This window comes from Panulirus ornatus, chromosome 8, assembly GCF_036320965.1.
Source record: "Panulirus ornatus isolate Po-2019 chromosome 8, ASM3632096v1, whole genome shotgun sequence".
In the NCBI taxonomy this organism is placed as follows: domain Eukaryota; kingdom Metazoa; phylum Arthropoda; class Malacostraca; order Decapoda; family Palinuridae; genus Panulirus; species Panulirus ornatus.
The window spans coordinates 50,355,446-50,375,993 of NC_092231.1; positions in this window are offsets into that span (position 1 = coordinate 50,355,446).

A 20,548-nucleotide genomic window follows, 5' to 3' on the forward strand; every position below is an offset into this window, starting at 1 on the left:
ACTTTCCTGTAATAATCACATCATCAGGGGAGACACAAGGGAGGAATATAACAGTCAGTTGATATACATAGAAGAGACGAAGCTAGGACGCCACTTGGTAAACATACATATACATATATATATATATATATATATATATATATATATATATATATATATATATATATATATATATATATATATATATATAGGGCCCAGTCCTCTGTTCTTAAACGCTACCTCGCTAATGCGGGAAATGGCGAATAGTTTGAAAAAAAAAAAAAAATTTATATATTATATATATATATATATATATATATATATATATATATATATATATATATATATATATATATATATATATATATATATATATATATATATATATATATAGAAGCAGTGAAAAGTTTTTATCGAGGATGTAAGGCATGTGTACGTGTAGGAAGAGAGGAAAGTGATTGGTTCTCAGTGAATGTAGGTTTGCGGCAGGGGTGTGTGATGTCTCCATGGTTGTTTAATTTGTTTATGGATGGGGTTGTTAGGGAGGTAAATGCAAGAGTCCTGGAAAGAGGGGCAAGTATGAAGTCTGTTGGGGATGAGAGAGCTTGGGAAGTGAGTCAGTTGTTGTTCGCTGATGATACAGCGCTGGTGGCTGATTCATGTGAGAAACTGCAGAAGCTGGTGACTGAGTTTGGTAAAGTGTGTGGAAGAAGAAAGTTAAGAGTAAATGTGAATAAGAGCAAGGTTATTAGGTACAGTAGGGTTGAGGGTCAAGTCAATTGGGAGGTGAGTTTGAATGGAGAAAAACTGGAGGAAGTGAAGTGTTTTAGATATCTGGGAGTGGATCTGTCAGCGGATGGAACCATGGAAGCGGAAGTGGATCATAGGGTGGGGGAGGGGGCGAAAATTTTGGGAGCCTTGAAAAATGTGTGGAAGTCGAGAACATTATCTCGGAAAGCAAAAATGGGTATGTTTGAAGGAATAGTGGTTCCAACAATGTTGTATGGTTGCGAGGCGTGGGCTATGGATAGAGTTGTGCGCAGGAGGATGAATGTGCTGGAAATGAGATGTTTGAGGACAATGTGTGGTGTGAGGTGGTTTGATCGAGTAAGTAACGTAAGGGTAAGAGAGATGTGTGGAAATAAAAAGAGCGTGGTTGAGAGAGCAGAAGAGGGTGTTTTGAAATGGTTTGGGCACATGGAGAGAATGAGTGAGGAAAGATTGACCAAGAGGATATATGTGTCGGAGGTGGAGGGAACGAGGAGAAGAGGGAGACCTAATTGGAGGTGGAAAGATGGAGTGAAAAAGATTTTGTGTGATCGGGGCCTGAACATGCAGGAGGGTGTAAGGAGGGCAAGGAACAGAGTGAATTGGAGCGATGTGGTATACAGGGGTTGACGTGCTGTCAGTGGAGTAAATCAAGGCATGTGAAGCGTCTGGGGTAAATCATGGAAAGCTGTGTAGGTATGTATATTTTGCGTGTGTGGACGTGTGTATGTACATGTGTATGGGGGGGGGGGCCATTTCTTTCGTCTGTTTCCTTGCGCTACCTCGCAAACGCGGGAGACAGCGACAAAGTATAAAAAAAAAAAAAAAAAAAAAAAATATATATATATATGAAAGGAGGGCAAGGAATGGAGTGAATTGGATCGATCTGGTATACCAGGGTTGACGTGCTGTCAGTGGATTGAATCAGGGCATGTGAAGCGTCTGGGGTAAACCATGGAAAGCTGTGTAGGTATGTATATTTGCGTGTGTGGACGTGTATGTATATACATGTGTATGGGGGTGGGTTGGGCCATTTCTTTCGTCTGTTTCCTTGCGCTATCTCGCAAACGCAGGAGACAGCGACAAAGCAAAAAAAAAAAAAAAAATATATATATATATTATATATATATATGTGCGTTTGTGGGCATTTCCGTATATACATGTGTATGTGGGTGGGTTGGGTCATTCTTTCATCTGTTTCCTTGTGCTACCTCGCTAACGCGGGAGACAGCGGCAAAGTATAATAATAATATACATGGGGTGTTCAGTGTTGTAAATGGAAATGGTGAAGAGCTTGTAGATTTATGTGCTGAAAAAGGACTGATGATTGGGAATACCTGGTTTAAAAAGCGAGATATACATAAGTATACCTATGTAAGTAGGAGAGATGGCCAGAGAGCGTTATTGGATTACGTGTTAATTGACAGGCGTGCGAAAGAGAGACTTTTGGATGTTAATGTGCTGAGAGGTGCAACTGGAGGGATGTCTGATCATTATCTTGTGGAGGCTAAGGTGAAGATTTGTATGGGTTTTCAGAAAAGAAGAGTGAATGTTGGGGTGAAGAGGGTGGTGAGAGTAAGTGAGCTTGAGAAGGAGACCTGTGTGAGGAAGTACCAGGAGAGACTGAGTACAGAATGGAAAAAGGTGAGAACAATGGAAGTAAGGGGAGTGGGGGAGGAATGGGATGTATTTAGGGAATCAGTGATGGATTGCGCAAAAGATGTTTGTGGCATGAGAAGAGTGGGAGGTGGGTTGATTAGAAAGGGTAGTGAGTGGTGGGATGAAGAAGTAAGAGTATTAGTGAAAGAGAAGAGAGAGGCATTTGGACGATTTTTGCAGGGAAAAAATGCAATTGAGTGGGAGATGTATAAAAGAAAGAGACAGGAGGTCAAGAGAAAGGTGCAAGAGGTGAAAAAAAGGGCAAATGAGAGTTGGGGTGAGAGAGTATCATTAAATTTTAGGGAGAATAAAAAGATGTTCTGGAGGGAGGTAAATAAAGTGCGTAAGACAAGGGAGCAAATGGGAACTTCAGTGAAGGGCGCAAATGGGGAGGTGATAACAAGTAGTGGTGATGTGAGAAGGAGATGGAGTGAGTATTTTGAAGGTTTGTTGAATGTGTTTGATGATAGAGTGGCAGATATAGGGTGTTTTGGTCGAGGTGGTGTGCAAAGTGAGAGGGTTAGGGAAAATGATTTGGTAAACAGAGAAGAGGTAGTGAAAGCTTTGCGGAAGATGAAAGCCGGCAAGGCAGCAGGTTTGGATGGTATTGCAGTGGAATTTATTAAAAAAGGGGGTGACTGTATTGTTGACTGGTTGGTAAGGTTATTTAATGTATGTATGACTCATGGTGAGGTGCCTGAGGATTGGCGGAATGCGTGCATAGTGCCATTGTACAAAGGCAAAGGGGATAAGAGTGAGTGCTCAAATTACAGAGGTATAAGTTTGTTGAGTATTCCTGGTAAATTATATGGGAGGGTATTGATTGAGAGGGTGAAGGCATGTACAGAGCATCAGATTGGGGAAGAGCAGTGTGGTTTCAGAAGTGGTAGAGGATGTGTGGATCAGGTGTTTGCTTTGAAGAATGTATGTGAGAAATACTTAGAAAAGCAAATGGATTTGTATGTAGCATTTATGGATCTGGAGAAGGCATATGATAGAGTTGATAGAGATGCTCTGTGGAAGGTATTAAGAATATATGGTGTGGGAGGAAATTTGTTAGAAGCAGTGAAAAGTTTTTATCGAGGATGTAAGGCATGTGTACGTGTAGGAAGAGAGGAAAGTGATTGGTTCTCAGTGAATGTAGGTTTGCGGCAGGGGTGTGTGATGTCTCCATGGTTGTTTAATTTGTTTATGGATGGGGTTGTTAGGGAGGTAAATGCAAGAGTTTTGGAAAGAGGGGCAAGTATGAAGTCTGTTGGGGATGAGAGAGCTTGGGAAGTGAGTCAGTTGTTGTTCGCTGATGATACAGCGCTGGTGGCTGATTCATGTGAGAAACTGCAGAAGCTGGTGACTGAGTTTGGAAAAGTGTGTGGAAGAAGAAAGTTAAGAGTAAATGTGAATAAAAGCAAGGTTATTAGGTACAGTAGGGTTGAGGGTCAAGTCAATTGGGAGGTGAGTTTGAATGGAGAAAAACTGGAGGAAGTGAAGTGTTTTAGATATCTGGGAGTGGATCTGGCAGCGGATGGAACCATGGAAGCGGAAGTGGATCATAGGGTGGGGGAGGGGGCGAAAATCCTGGGGGCCTTGAAGAATGTGTGGAAGTCGAGAACATTATCTCGGAAAGCAAAAATGGGTATGTTTGAAGGAATAGTGGTTCCAACAATGTTGTATGGTTGCGAGGCGTGGGCTATGGATAGAGTTGTGCGCAGGAGGATGGATGTGCTGGAAATGAGATGTTTGAGGACAATGTGTGGTGTGAGGTGGTTTGATCGAGTGAGTAACGTAAGGGTAAGAGAGATGTGTGGAAATAAAAAGAGCGTGGTTGAGAGAGCAGAAGAGGGTGTTTTGAAGTGGTTTGGGCACATGGAGAGGATGAGTGAGGAAAGATTGACCAAGAGGATATATGTGTCGGAGGTGGAGGGAACAAGGAGAAGAGGGAGACCAAATTGGAGGTGGAAAGATGGAGTGAAAAAGATTTTGTGTGATCGGGGCCTGAACATGGAGGAGGGTGAAAGGAGGGCAAGGAATAGAGTGAATTGGAGCGATGTGGTATACCGGGGTTGACGTGCTGTCAGTGGATTGAAGCAAGGCATGTGAAGCGTCTGGGGTAAACCATGGAAAGCTGTGTAGGTATGTATATTTGCGTGTGTGGACGTATGTATATACATGTGTATGGGGGGGGGGTTGGGCCATTTCTTTCGTCTGTTTCCTTGCGCTACCTCGCAAACGCGGGAGACAGCGACAAAGTATAATAAATAAAATAAAATAAATAATAATAATAATAAATAGAATATATATATATATATATATATATATATATATATATATATATATATATATATATATATATATATATGATATATATGATATATATGATTTGGTAAACAGAGAAGAGGTAGTGAAAGCTTTGCGGAAGATGAAAGCCGGCAAGGCAGCAGGTTTGGATGGTATTGCAGTGGAATTTATTAAAAAAGGGGGTGACTGTATTATTGACTGGTTGGTAAGGTTATTTAATGTATGTATGACTCATGGTGAGGTGCCTGAGGATTGGCGGAATGCGTGCATAGTGCCATTGTACAAAGGCAAAGGGGATAAGAGTGAGTGCTCAAATTATAGAGGTATAAGTTTGTTGAGTATTCCTGGTAAATTATATGGGAGGGTATTGATTGAGAGGGTGAAGGCATGTACAGAGCATCAGATTGGGGAAGAGCAGTGTGGTTTCAGAAGTGGTAGAGGGTGTGTGGATCAGGTGTTTGCTTTGAAGAATGTATGTGAGAAATACTTAGAAAAGCAAATGGATTTGTATGTAGCATTTATGGATCTGGAGAAGGCATATGATAGAGTTGATAGAGATGCTCTGTGGAAGGTATTAAGAATATATGGTGTGGGAGGCAAGTTGTTAGAAGCAGTGAAAAGTTTTTATCGAGGATGTAAGGCATGTGTACGTGTAGGAAGAGAGGAAAGTGATTGGTTCTCAGTGAATGTAGGTTTGCGGCAGGGGTGTGTGATGTCTCCATGGTTGTTTAATTTGTTTATGGATGGGGTTGTTAGGGAGGTAAATGCAAGAGTTTTGGAAAGAGGGGCAAGTATGAAGTCTGTTGGGGATGAGAGAGCTTGGGAAGTGAGTCAGTTGTTGTTCGCTGATGATACAGCGCTGGTGGCTGATTCATGTGAGAAACTGCAGAAGCTGGTGACTGAGTTTGGTAAAGTGTGTGGAAGAAGAAAGTTAAGAGTAAATGTGAATAAGAGCAAGGTTATTAGGTACAGTAGGGTTGAGGGTCAAGTCAATTGGGAGGTGAGTTTGAATGGAGAAAAACTGGAGGAAGTGAAGTGTTTTAGATATCTGGGAGTGGATCTATCAGCGGATGGAACCATGGAAGCGGAAGTGGATCATAGGGTGGGGGAGGGGGCGAAAATTCTGGGGGCCTTGAAGAATGTGTGGAAGTCGAGAACATTATCTCGGAAAGCAAAAATGGGTATGTTTGAAGGAATAGTGGTTCCAACAATGTTGTATGGTTGCGAGGCGTGGGCTATGGATAGAGTTGTGCGCAGGAGGATAGATGTGCTGGAAATGAGATGTTTGAGGACAATGTGTGGTGTGAGGTGGTTTGATCGAGTGAGTAACGTAAGGGTAAGAGAGATGTGTGGAAATAAAAAGAGCGTGGTTGAGAGAGCAGAAGAGGGTGTTTTGAAGTGGTTTGGGCACATGGAGAGAATGAGTGAGGAAAGATTGACCAAGAGGATATATGTGTCGGAGGTGGAGGGAACGAGGAGAAGAGGGAGACCAAATTGGAGGTGGAAAGATGGAGTGAAAAAGATTTTGTGTGATCGGGGCCTGAACATGCAGGAGGGTGAAAGGAGGGCAAGGAATAGAGTGAATTGGAGCGATGTGGTATACCGGGGTTGACGTGCTGTCAGTGGATTGAATCAAGGCATGTGAAGCGTCTGGGGTAAACCATGGAAAGCTGTGTAGGTATGTATATTTGCGTGTTTGGAGGTATGTATATACATGTGTATGGGGGGGGGGGGGTTGGGCCATTTCTTTCGTCTGTTTCCTTGCGCTACCTCACAAACGCGGGAGACAGCGACAAAGTATAATAAATAAAATAAAAAAAATATATATATAGATATATATATATATATATATATATATATATATATATATATATATATATATATATATATATATATATATATATATATATATATATATATATATATATATATATATATATATATATATATATATATATATATATATATATATATATATATATATATATATATAAACATATATATATATGTATTGAAATGATGATAATTTAACTGTCATGTTGAGATGAGTAATAATGGATATATGAGCAGACATTGGTAGGTTTTCTGTATATGCTAAACTTAAACTTGTTTACTTGCCTATGGATCATGGAATCTAAAAATGGTAACATACCATTATTTTCATTTTCTACATTAGATTTGATGGATGATTGGCCAAACACAAAGAACATCATCTACAAAACTAAACCAAATTGAATTAGAAGGTAAAATATCCTTTAGTAATTTTGTTTCAAAAAATTCCATATAAAGATTACTTAGTGCAAGTGGAAGAGGGTTACCCATTGCCATACCAAATTTTTGAGCAAAATAATCTCTTTTGAATTGAAATAAACAATCTTTTATACATAATTTCATCAGATCAATGAAAAAAAATCTTTGAAACAGGTAAGTGAATATCATCCAAGACATCAAATAAATATTCTAAAAGGTCATCAACTGGAACTTTTGTGAAAAGTGAGGAAACATCGAAGCTGACTAGTTTGAAATCAAAATTAGCATTGATATTGTTTAGCTTGTTGACTAAATGTATATTGTTCATGATATTAGAATTTGACACCTTACCCACTAAATGGTTTGATAAAGAAACTAACCATTTTGACAATCTATATGTGGGCTATGGATAGAGTTGTGCGCAGGAGGATGGATGTGCTGGAAATGAGATGTTTGAGGACAATGTGTGGTGTGAGGTGGTTTGATCGAGTAAGTAACGTAAGCGTAAGAGAGATGTGTGGAAATAAAAAGAGCGTGGTTGAGAGAACAGAAGAGGGTGTTTTGAAATGGTTTGGGCACATGGAGAGAATGAGTGAGGAAAGATTGACCAAGAGGATATATGTGTCGGAGGTGGAGGGAACGAGGAGAAGAGGGAGACCAAATTGGAGGTGGAAAGATGGAGTGAAAAAGATTTTGTGTGATCGGGGCCTGAACATGCAGGAGGGTGAAAGGAGGGCAAGGAATAGAGTGAATTGGAGCGATGTGGTATACCGGGGTTGACGTGCTGTCAGTGGATTGAATCAGGGCGTGTGAAGCGTCTGGGGTAAACCATGGAAAGCTGTGTAGGTATGTATATTTGCGTGTGTGGACGTATGTATATACATGTGTATGGGGGTAGGTTGGGCCATCTCTTTCGTCTGTTTCCTTGCGCTACCTCGCAAACGCGGGAGACAGCGACAAAGCAAAAAAAAAAAAAAGAATATATATATATATATATATATATATATATATATATATATATATATATATATATATATATATATATATATATATATATATATATATATATATATATATATATATATATATATATATATATATATATATATGTGTGTGTGTGTGTGTGTGTGTGTGTGTGTGCGTGTGCACGGATAAACTTTAAGGCTAGCCGGGGTGTATTGGTGATGCCTTTGACTTAAAATGTAAGTTCAAGCCCGTAGGCCGACCCTGCACTTAGCTTGAATCCTTTTGTGTTCACTATAATCTTTTTTACTACGTCTCCTCTCCTTAATCCCTTTATCTTCACTATGCAAGGCTTATTATAATCTTCACTACAACCTCATCTTCATATGACCTTATCTTGACTAAGCTGGTTTCAAGGAAGGCTTTAGATTTTTCCGCTCACACAAACAACGTACTTACACGGGGCCCCACGAGTGTAAAACTCCCTCCTAATACAGTGCAAATAGATGATTACACACACCTACACACCACCACCACCACTAACAATACACAGAGAAATAGCCTTTTAGGTTGGCTTTGGATCCGTCCTTGAACGTTGTTTGGAGGATTTGGGGGATCAGGTCAACAAGGTTAAGTTTACTACTACCTCATATTCACCAACGTGTATCTTCACTATAAGTTTATTTTCACTTAATGATATCTTCGCTATACCCTCTTCTTCACTACACCGTTATTTCTACCATACCATCATCATTGCACTCCTGATGTTCACTAAAAGTAGTTCTTATCTTCACTACATAATCATTTTGAATAAACTTTACTCTTTAATAACGCTTATCTCTACTACATACGTATCTTCATTACATTCGTATCTTCACTACAACCTATCTTGACAATATCCTTATCATCACTATACTCTTCCTCACTACACTCTCATCTTAACATCATCCTTCTGTTTACCTAAGTTCAAAGTCTGACTTGAACGTAGCTTTGGAAAGTTTGTGTTCCTCATTGTGTTACCTCCTTATCATCATTGTAAAGGCAATTGTCACCACTCCCTTACTAAACCCTCATCGTCACTACACTCTCATCATTATCATTACTTCTTGATATTCAATACAAAATTTTAACATATACATTTATCTTCACTACAGAATAATTTTCATTGCACTTTAATCTTCATTACTCCTTGTTTCAGCTACATCCGTATCTTGCATTCATTCTTATATCTTATATTAGTTACATCTTTACAATATCTTTACGTCTTCTCTGTTCCGTCTTTTGAAAAATTGAAAATGAGAGGGAAGAATTTCCGGCCTTCTGCTCCCTCCTCTTTTAGTCGCCTTGTACGACACGCAGGCAATACGTGACAAGTATACTTTCTTCCCTATCCCCAGGGCTAACAGCATCTGGTGTTCCCAGACGGTCACCCATCCAAGTACTAACCAGACCCAACGTTGCTTAACTTCCCTGATCGGACGATATATATATATATATATATATATATATATATATATATATATATATATATATATATATATTTATATAAGACTGAAAACAATGAATTTCCCAAATAACAAAAATGGAAGCGCCGGGGTTTGAACCCGGTTCCTCTCGCATGCCAAGCGAGTGCTCTACCACTGAGCTACGCCCCCAAGAACATATTTTGTGACATAGTATTATATGAAGCACTGAGATTACCACGGCAAAATAGTGTTTGACCGACCGTTGCCGACTAGCCGGCAAAATAACCACAGGGTAAATCTCCATGTTGCTGTCGTGTTTTCCTCTCAATTTTCCACGAAGAAATGAGTTTTACTTTTTTATTGTCGTTGCAATAGACTGGAACTAAGCAATAGACTGGAACTAAACAATAGACTGGAACTAAGCAATAGACTGGAACTAAGCAATAGACTGGAACTAAGCAATAGACTGGAACTAAGCAATAGACTGGAACTAAGCAATAGACTGGAACTAAGCTGACCTGGTATGAGGTCAGAGCCCTCATTATCATCCCTGCTAACTACCGGAAGCAGATTAAGTCGTTCCACAACCGATGTCCGGCCCATGTTAACTCTGATGTGCCCAGCAGTTGGAGGAGGATCGCCAGAAGCTTCTGGAAGATTTCAAGGACGTCTTGGTGGACCTGACCCTTTCAGATAAGGTCGAAAACCACAATTTATTGTGAAGATCTTCACTATACCGTTGGACGAACATACTGAATGTTGCACACATGTGATGCGGACAAAATGAAACAAGAAAAAGACAAAAAATATGTCTAGTGTGGGTCTCGAACCCACGACCTTGAGTGTGTGAGACTCACGCTCTACCACTGAGCTAACCAGACAATAGAAAATACGTCTGTTTCTTCAATATGAATTAATGAAAATCTTTGCGAGGCAGGGTTAAGAAAATAGATGTCTTTGACGAAATTTACTTCCTTGGCTTATTCTTCTGTTCCTCATTATCGAAAGTAAACGTACTGAAGGATATGTATTTTTCTTTTTTTTCATACTATTCGCCATTTCCCGCATTAGCGAGGTAGCATTAAGAACAGAGGACTGGGCCTTAGAGGGAATGTCCTCACCTGGCCCCCTTCTCTGTTCCTTCTTTTGGAAAATTAAAAAAAACGAGAGGGGAGGATTTCCAGCCACCCGCTCCCCCCCTTTTAGTCGCCTTCTACGACACGCAGGGAATACGTGGGAAGTATTCTTTCTCCCCTATCCCCCAGGGATATTATATATATACATATATATATATATATATATATATATATATATATATATATATATATATATATATATATATATATATATATATTATCCCTGGGGATAGGGGAGAAAGAATACTTCCCACGTATTCCCTGCGTGTCGTAGAAGGCGAACTAAAAGGGAAGGGAGCGGGGGGCTGGAAATCCTCCCCTCTCGTTTTTTTCTTTTTAATATTCCAAAGGAAGAAACAGAGAAGGGGGCCTTGTAAGGATGTTTCCTCAGAGGCCCAGTCCTCTGTTCTTAACGCTACCTCGCTGACGCGGGAAATGGCGAATAGTATGAAAGAAAAAAGAATATATATATATATATATATATAAATATATATATATATATATATATATATATATATATATATATATATATATATATATATATATATATATATATATATATATATATATCCCTGGGGATAGGGGAGAAAGAATACTTCCCACGTATTCCCTGCGTGTCGTAGAAGGCGACTAAAAGGGGAGGGAGCGGGGGGCTGGAAATCCTCCCCTCTCACTTTTTTTTTCAATTTTCCAAAAGAGGGAACAGAGAAGGGGCCCAGGTGAGGATATTCCCTCAAGGGCCCAGTCCTCTGTTCTCAACGCTACCTCGCTAATGCGGGAAATGGCGAATAGTATGAAAGAAAGAAAAGATATATATATATATATATATATATATATATATATATATATATATATATATATATATATATATATTGGAAAGGATCACGATTTTGCACGTGATCAAGTATACACTTATGAGTCCACTAGGAAAATAAACACGATAAGTTCCCAAGTGCACTTTCGTGTAATACTCACATCATCAAGGGAGACACAAGAGAGAAATATAACACTCAATTGATATACAACGAAGAGACGTAGCTAGGACGCCATATGGTAAACATGTGATTGTCCAAGACAGACAACAAGCGTATCATAAACTTATTATGTGGACAAGAAGGTGAATTGTTTACACATTTTATCAACATTAAAGTTATCCAATTTGTATAGACCATCACTAATATTAAGATTATAATTCTTTGTGTATTCAGAAATAGATGATTCAATGATATTTCTCGTGGTACTTGAGTTAGAGTTAATGACTGAGATGGCATTATCAACTAATTCCAGTACAACGAAAAATATCATTGAATCTTCTATTATTAAATACACAAAGAATTATAAACCTTAAAGAAGCAACATGGCGGTCAAAAATAAGCTTTAGGAATGAAGTTTATGAATGGAATATCAGTGAGACGATCCAAATGACGAATGAATGAGAGCGTAGTCAACATACAATATAAAAGGACATATTATGAATGGCAGCCAGGCAAGTAACGGCCCAACTGAATGGAAGGATTTAAAAGTTCGCGTTATATGACGAATTTTGATAGATTATCCAAATTTCCATTCCAGTTATGAAACGTAATGGTTGTGTTCAGTTCTAGAGACAAAGTTTAAAGGTTTGTGTTTCAGAGATGAACCACAAAGGATATCGTTAAATTAAGTGACATTAAAATTTGTCAATTAAGTAAATCATTTTGTACAATAGCTGTAATTTGACAGAGTTAAAAGTTCGCAATTTCATTACAATTCTAATTCAAAAGTTTGAGATTCAATGATGGTTTGCACAAGCTTAACGTACATTTAAGTTTTGTGTTTATATGACGTATCTTAAAGGACTCTGGTAAAATAACGCAGCTGGAAGGTTTACGTTCAAATGACGGTGTTTAAATGTTTATTGATGAATGGTAGATTTAAATGGATAGATTTTAAGTTCGCGTTTTCATGAGCGACTTTAAACCTTGTGGTTAAATGTCACAGTTTAAATGTTGGTATGTACAATGTTGACCAGATGGCGGTAGTGTGTAGACACAGCCATACCAGGTCGTATTTATCATCATTAAAGTCACCTTCCTTACTTACTTATGGCGGCCATGAAATTCACTGGTTCTTGATTGTGCACCAATTAACCTATCAGATAATGGTACAATGTTTGCCTGGTGTTGCATATATCACGTCTGTTGTTGAAACACAAGAATGCCAGGTGACTTTGGGAGTGGATGATAATGTAAAGATCAATATTAATGTGGGAAATCTTGAACCGCCATCACCAGACACAACACATGTTTGGATCTGGCGGGGGGAGGGACTTGCCTGTGACGTCACGATGCCCCGCCTCCAGCCTGGCGCTGCTCTGTGTGTGTGTGTGTGTGTGTGTGTAGCCCCTGGGTTCATGTTGGCCACAGCCACCCACCGGCCGGTGGTCAGGTCAGTGTGTGTGTGTGTGTGTGCAGCCCCTGGGTTCATGTTGGCCACAGCCACCCACCGGCCGGTGGTCAGGTCAGTGGGCGGTGTGTGTGTGTGTGTGTGTGTGCAGCCCCTGGGTTCATGTTGGCCACAGCCACCCACCGGCCGGTGGTCAGGTCAGTGGGCGGTGTGTGTGTGTGTGTGTGTGTAGTCCCTGGGTTCATGTTGGCCACAGCCACCCACCGGCCGGGCGGGCGGTAGTTTATAACTAAGTTTATAACGAGTGGTGATGTGGGTCTTTCGGTTCATTGTGTTGATGAAGGAGTGCCAGTTATCTGTTTGCTTCTATATGATTAAGTTAATGATAGATTTATTGAAGAATATTGATTTGATCTCTGATTTCTATCAATGGTGAGTGGTTATGTGTAAGGTGGTTTCTTTACTTTACGATGTGTGTAATTTATGGGAGTAGGTAGTAGTTTGTAGGAAGCTAACAACCAGGGAGGTATATTACCAGTACTAACCGCCTGGGTATCTGGAGGGTTAGTGACGCCTGTTTAGTGATCCAGCACTCAGGTGGTCGTCACGTTGCACTCCTCTGACCCAGGTAGCTGTCTTTTGTATTGACTGGGTGAGCTGGATGGAGTGTGCTCAGGATGGGTAAGTGGTCAGAGGATGGTTGCCGTAGCATCCTTCCATGTAATGCTGGTGTGAGCAGAATGTTGTTTCACAAAGTTAGCTGCAGGAGCTGGTGGACTGGGAGTCTGGTTGGTTGGTTGGTTGCATAGGTTAAGTATACTGAGAAGTTGCAGTTGAAGAAATTCACCTCAGAGATCATAAGTGTGAATGTTGAACAAAGTGGACATTCAAATCTTTAATAATGGTAGCATCTTACCGAGGTTCTGCTGTTGGGTAGTGTATCTTATGGGGTATGTAGAGTGAGGAGGTATGCAGATGTTGATTATCTTGCACCTAGTACTGTGTTTATAGGATATTGTTGTTGTCTGTTGTGTGGTGTCAGTTGTGGAGAAAATTATGGTTTGGTGAATAAGTGTTATGAGTACCTACTCCTTGTCTGTTATTTCTTACAGCTGTGAGATCTGGATGTGAGACTAGCTTCTTAGATGAGTTCTACAAGGATACTGCATTCTCTTAATTAGCTGAGAATTTCTGTGCATTTGTTCTTATCATTACTAGCACCGAATTGCAAAATCTTTAGTTTGTCATTGCAGTTCTGTGGCGTAGAATGATCTATTTGTGAAGACTGAAAATGCGCATTCTGTAATGCTGTTTATTGGAAATTTGTGCTCGAGGTGAAGGTGTTTGTGACGGAGTGTTGTAAGTTATTTTCTGAATGGTTGCTGTACGTCCAGTGTTCTGAGTAGTCTCCAGTGGATGACAGTGATGTACAGTGGAGGTGATACCAATGACTGCAGTTAAAGCATAAATTGTAGTAGTGCGTTTTGATATAATTGGCACTATGAACACATGTCATAAGCTGAAATTAGTGGATAGGTGACCTGGTCATTACCTCCCTGTAGTTAACACATATGTGTGAATTCTTCAGATGCCTGAGTATAACCTTAAATAACACACTGCACAAAAATTAACTTTACACCAGTGAATGACAGGTCTCAAATTGATCACCTGTTAGCTTTAAAGAGGTTGGTATGTTATCAGATCTTTTAGTCGTTATGTCATTACATTACTTTGAAAGTGAAAATACCATTTTTATACTAGTTTTCTGAAGAGACGTAGTAAGAGCAATGGTAAAGGGAAAAAAATATTGTCAATCACACCAATGGGAAAAAGATATTGCTAAGGTCATTAAAGGAAAAATAATATTGTTAAGCTTACTAAAGGAAAAAAATATTGTTGTTAAGGTTATGGCAGTATAGATTTCCCATATAATATCCTTCATGTCGAAATATACAAGGAGTAGAAATATGGCATTAAATCAATATCCCAACGATGGTCTAATTCAAGAAACAAAACTGATAACTAAAACACACAACACCACAGTGGCAGTCAGCTGTGAACATGGTTTAATACAAACATAATATTATGATCGTAGGAAGACTCTCCATATATAATATATCAAATAAGAAACAAAAATAGCCTCTAACATAGAAGCTAAAGATAACATATGGAACACACAACACTAAAATGTCCAGGACTAGAAATATAATAACCTTAAACACAAAACTGACTGCAATCATGTACATAAACTAATTTACTGGTAAACAATAACACTGAGAGGAATACATATGAAAATTATTGGTTTGATGCAAGGTACAAAAAAAAGGCAACTGGAGGTGTACAGTACATAGCAAAGATAAACAATGAAACAGTTTACATGGATTAGTAATATTACAGCCAATTTTGTTGTCGCTAGACTGGTGAAGCCACAATGCAAGAATAAACTGGAGACCAAATATAAGAATCAAAAGTACATAATGTGTTGTGAAAACTGGTACCAGAATGAAGTAATTAAACACAAGAAGATAGATATCAGCATAAAGCATGGAAAATCCATGAAATAAAATTATCAATGGAATAATCATAGTTACACACATATAAATATTTCATGCAGTTTCAAAGAAAAACAAACTAGCTCAACTAAATACTTTAATGTGGCAACATGAGGAAAAGAGAAAAGCTTTGGAAATGATTTACATCTTGTACGACATTTTTACTTCACAATAAAAGTATTCTCTTAAACAGGGACATCTTGGGGCTCAGCGAGGCCATTCCTTTCAAATTACAGTCTGCGTACACCATCCAAATATATTAGTGCGAATGGAAAATTTAGGTAGGCTAAACATTAATTGAAAACATCAGGGGAGACCCATTATGAAGAAGAACAAAGTAACTTGTCAACTTTACCTTTTACTGCAGATAATATCTGAAGAATTAATTTCAATGAGTCCTTAACTTTACAGAGATGCAGAAGTGTCTTGTTCCTCTGAAAAATATAAAGAACAAAATGGTAATCAGCAGCGTAGTTACAAGAGGATGGAGGGTAGGCCCCAGGAACCACCAACTGTTTAGGGTTTTTATGATATCCAATTCTGCCTAGCTCCTAGGTTGCCATCCAGTCCATTTGGCCGTGATAATCTTGGCAAATCTATCCCCAAGGGTCCCAAATATCTAAACGCCAGTGGTAAATAGCACCTCGATTTAACTCAAAATATCACATACTGTTTACTTGACACTTATAGAGCCTAGCTTTCATGTGGTAATCAATAAGATTTGAAAAAGAACTTTGTCTAAATACAACACAAACACTTTAAACATCTAATGTTAGAAATGAAAAGAAAAGTACTAAACAATAATAACAAATATAAACAAACCTGTAACTATTATTCTGTCCCTTACCACTATGCATGTCTGTTCAAACAAAACAAACTGACCAAAAGTAATTCTTTATGAACGTCTCGATTAACTAGAATTTCCCAAGAAACAATAACATATAAGAGAAGTTTTAGTTTGCAAACAAAACAAATACTTAAAACAGCTAACACAAAAGTAAAAAATAGATATCATAAATGATCATAAATTAAAGCCAGTAACTATCAATAGCTGTCGCTTACACTCACGAATGGCTGACCCGTACCATATTTTGGTCTTCCGCTTCACGTACAAATCTTGACCTATAACAATTCTAAATTATAATTACTATAATTTTCTTTAATCATTATATTACAGTTTTCTTATGTTAATAACTAGTATAACAAACACAAACAAAAACTGTAGAACTATCAGAAGACAAATTTCAGGCAGCAACTATGAACAAGCGGGAAGGTTTGATCATTTCTCTCCTGCTCCTGCCTCTCTCTCCGTCTCCCATATGGCCTTCCCATACACCAAGATGATATATATATATATATATATATATATATATATATATATATATATATATATATATATATATATATATATATATATATATCTGGCCAATTCCCTGATCAACTTTGTTAACGTAGGTTGCATAAAATATACAAAATCACTAACCTCATTACAGGTTACTATATCATAAGAAATAATTTCATAGATTTTTGTTTATACTCCATAGATTTGAGACACTTTAAAAGCCTAGCTTGTATACTAACATTTTCATCCTCTGAGCGAAGCCATACAATAATCGTCCTTATCTACTCTGAGCATTGGATAGCCTCCTGATGATCAAGATTGCTGTTTTGGTTGTCCGTTTCCCTTGTTACTGCTGCGCCTCACTGCACACCTTACATGAGTGCCTTCCACAGTATTAGGGACAGCTGCTGGGCCTCACTGTAGCTACTTCTGGGACGGTTGCCAATCTTCCTCGTATTCCCTCATGACCACAGCGCCAAACCGACTCCCGCCATCAGGCCGAAACGCACAAACATTTCTGACAAAATTGAGACAACCGCTTTCGCGTCAGTTTTGACACCAAGTGAATTTATACGACAATTACGTTCAAGATGCTTGGTTTTTCGTTCATGGATTGAACAGAAGCAACCAACGATGGTTGCTACTGCCCAATCCATGAAGTCCCCCCCACCACGGAAAGGTAACCAAGCTTCGGGGGGGATGGGTGTTTACCCTGACGCCAACGGAGAAACTCAATACAATATTTTTATTATAACTTTCCTTAATCTTGAAAAATGAATCAATCAGAGGGAACAATAGCCCCAGCCATATGAAGATTGGCTACCCGACTCCTTGCACATTGTGTAGAAAGTGATTTCTTTGAGGGTTGCTTTATGGAAGGCACGGTAGCGTCGGAAGAGTTTCATTTTTTCTTTCAAGACGAAGGAAATTATCCCCGTGAATTTATGTATTATTTTTTTTTTTTTGGCGGGATAATGTTCCCATTTTCTTTCTTTGTTTTTCAACGTCCCTACGTAGATATTATGTGTCATCCACTACTGGGAGAAAGCCAGACTTCCGCCAGATTAACGTAATCCTTGGCGAGGCCAAACTAAAGTTGTCTTGGTGTTGGTTCCTCAGTGATAACCCAAACACAAACACAAACACACCTCCAGTGTCCACTCTAGGGCCGTTTTCTCCTGCAGCACCAGCAGGAAGAAAGAACTCAGGTTCCTCACCAACTGAATCTTTTGACACGGGGAGCGTGTGTCATCTCGACACGCCTTTTAACGCCCGTACGTGGTGCGGAGTGCAGTCGGTCTGTAACGTAGGACATGTCATGTGTTATTGGTCCCAGTCGGTCTAGAACGCTGGGCCTGACGTGTGTTGGGGGACCAAGTCGGTCTTGAATGGTGGGCCTGACAGGTCTTGAGACTTGCCATGTCTCCCTGAAGGTGGGCCTGACAAGTGTGGTGGGCTGCATTTCCTCATGGATGGTGGGTCTGGTAGGGAGTGTGGGCTGCCGTGCCACTTGAGTGGGCGAGGTCACTTGGTCAGCATCAGTGGGACGGTGAGGTTTCACTTTTGCACAGCGACCGTTGACGGAGAGTGGTGTCACGTCGGCAAGAAGTGCCTTCTTGTAGGAGGCATAGCAGGAGTACTGGATGACGGCAATCCCGCGGTGGTTCTCGTAGGTCGTGTAGGATTGCATGTCGAAGCGAACGATGTCGCCGAACTGCTTGAAGAATTCCCAGACGTTCGACCTTGAGATTTTGTATGGAACGTTGACGACCCTGATGGTATACCGCTGCAGGACGGTTTTGAGAACCCCTTGCAGCTGCTCGTTGGTGGGCACGATGACATGTATGTCCTCATCATCGCAGCCCAACTCATCTATATGTGGGAGTCGGGTCTCGTGTGGTGGACGGTCCAGCAAATCCTCCTCATCGTGGAAAGGCAGGTAGGCCTGGTCAAGGAGGGCGACCCAGAGCACCTGCTGCTGCTCGACCACCTCCACAACTGAGCTTTTTGCAAAAACTTCCATGTTGAAGATACTAAGATTACGTTGTGCACTTTACGAAGTAACCTCGGTTATCCTTGTACGTCCACAAATATAGTGAGTCTAAATATAGTAAGGTACCCCCATGCTCTAATATCCTACATAGAAATAAAAGCATAGTTGACTTCATACAAACAAAAGCATGTCGACTTCGGCGATTTTGAATGCAGAGACCATCTAAAATATTGTAGGTGGGTTAATGGTTGTTACATGGTGACCAGGGGTACAGGTGGATGGGACAGACTGGATATAGTGAAGATCGATAGATGGGACAGACAGGGTATAGTGAATGTCCATAGATGGGAGAGACAGAGTGTAGTGAAGATGCATACATGGGACTGACAAGGTACAGTGAAGATTCGTAGATGGGACAGACAGGGTATAGTGAAGATCCATCGATGGGACAGACAGGGTATAGTGAAGATGTGTAGATGGGACACACATTATAATGAATTGATTGATGGGACAGACAGGGTATAGTGAAGACTGATAGATGGGACAGGCTGGGTATAGTGAAGATCCATAGATGGGACAGAGGGCATAGTGAAGATGTGTAGATGGGACACACATTATAATGAATTGATTGATGGGACAGACAGGGTATAGTGAAGATCGATAGACGGGACAGACAGGGTATAGTGAAGATCGATAGATAGGACAGACAAGGTATCGTGAAGATCGATAGATGGGACAGACAGGGTATAGTGAAGATCGATAGATGATGGCAGACAGGGTATAGTGCACATCGATAGATGGTGGCAGACAGGGTATAGTGAAGATCGATAGATGGGGACAGACAGTGTATAATGAAAATAAATAGATGGGACAGATTGGTTATAGTGATCGACAGATGGGACAGACTGGTTATATTGGCGATCGATAGATGGAAATGTTGGCACAAACAAACAATGGCCAGGTGGTCCTGAGTAGCAGATCTCTGTTACTTGCAGGCCAGAACTTAATGATGGTGAGAGATAATGGTGTCTCCCTCTGTATTGAACATGATGGTGAGAGATAATGGTGTCTCCCTCGTATAAACATGATGGTGAGAGATAATGGTGTCTCCCTCTATAGTGAACATGACGGTGAGATATAATGGTGTCTCTCTCTGCAGTGAACATGATGGTGAGAGATAATGGTGTCTCTCTCTGTAGTGAACATGACGGTGAGAGATAATGGTGTCTATGATTTGGTACGTAGAACTCACATGAATTAATCAGATATATGATTATGAGCAGAAAAAGATGTTATCTATGTGTGATAAAGTAAGAGGAGGAAAATACTCCCACACATCACATTTTAACACACATTTCCACAGGACAAAGAAAGGTAAGGGTATTGTTGTGATGGAATTGGTAAGGGCATTCATAAATAATAAACGTAGGATGGGATAAATCTAAGACAAGTAGATAACAAACAACCACATTTTCTACAAACTCAACAAAGACAAAGGCGAATTTTTTAGATATCAAGAAGTACATACCATATATCCCCAATAACCTACAGTTTTGTAATTAAAGAAAAATATTCTGAGCTTACTTATTGACGAGTCACTTATGCTAGTTAACTTTGTTTTCAAGATAATTATTTTTTAGAGTTTTTCCCATCATCTCTTATCTGCATAATCACTTCATCAGGAAAAATTAGGCTTACGTGGACCAATTACAGGATTTTGTATGTAAATATGTTGCTTTAATGTTAAAGAATGAAATGTC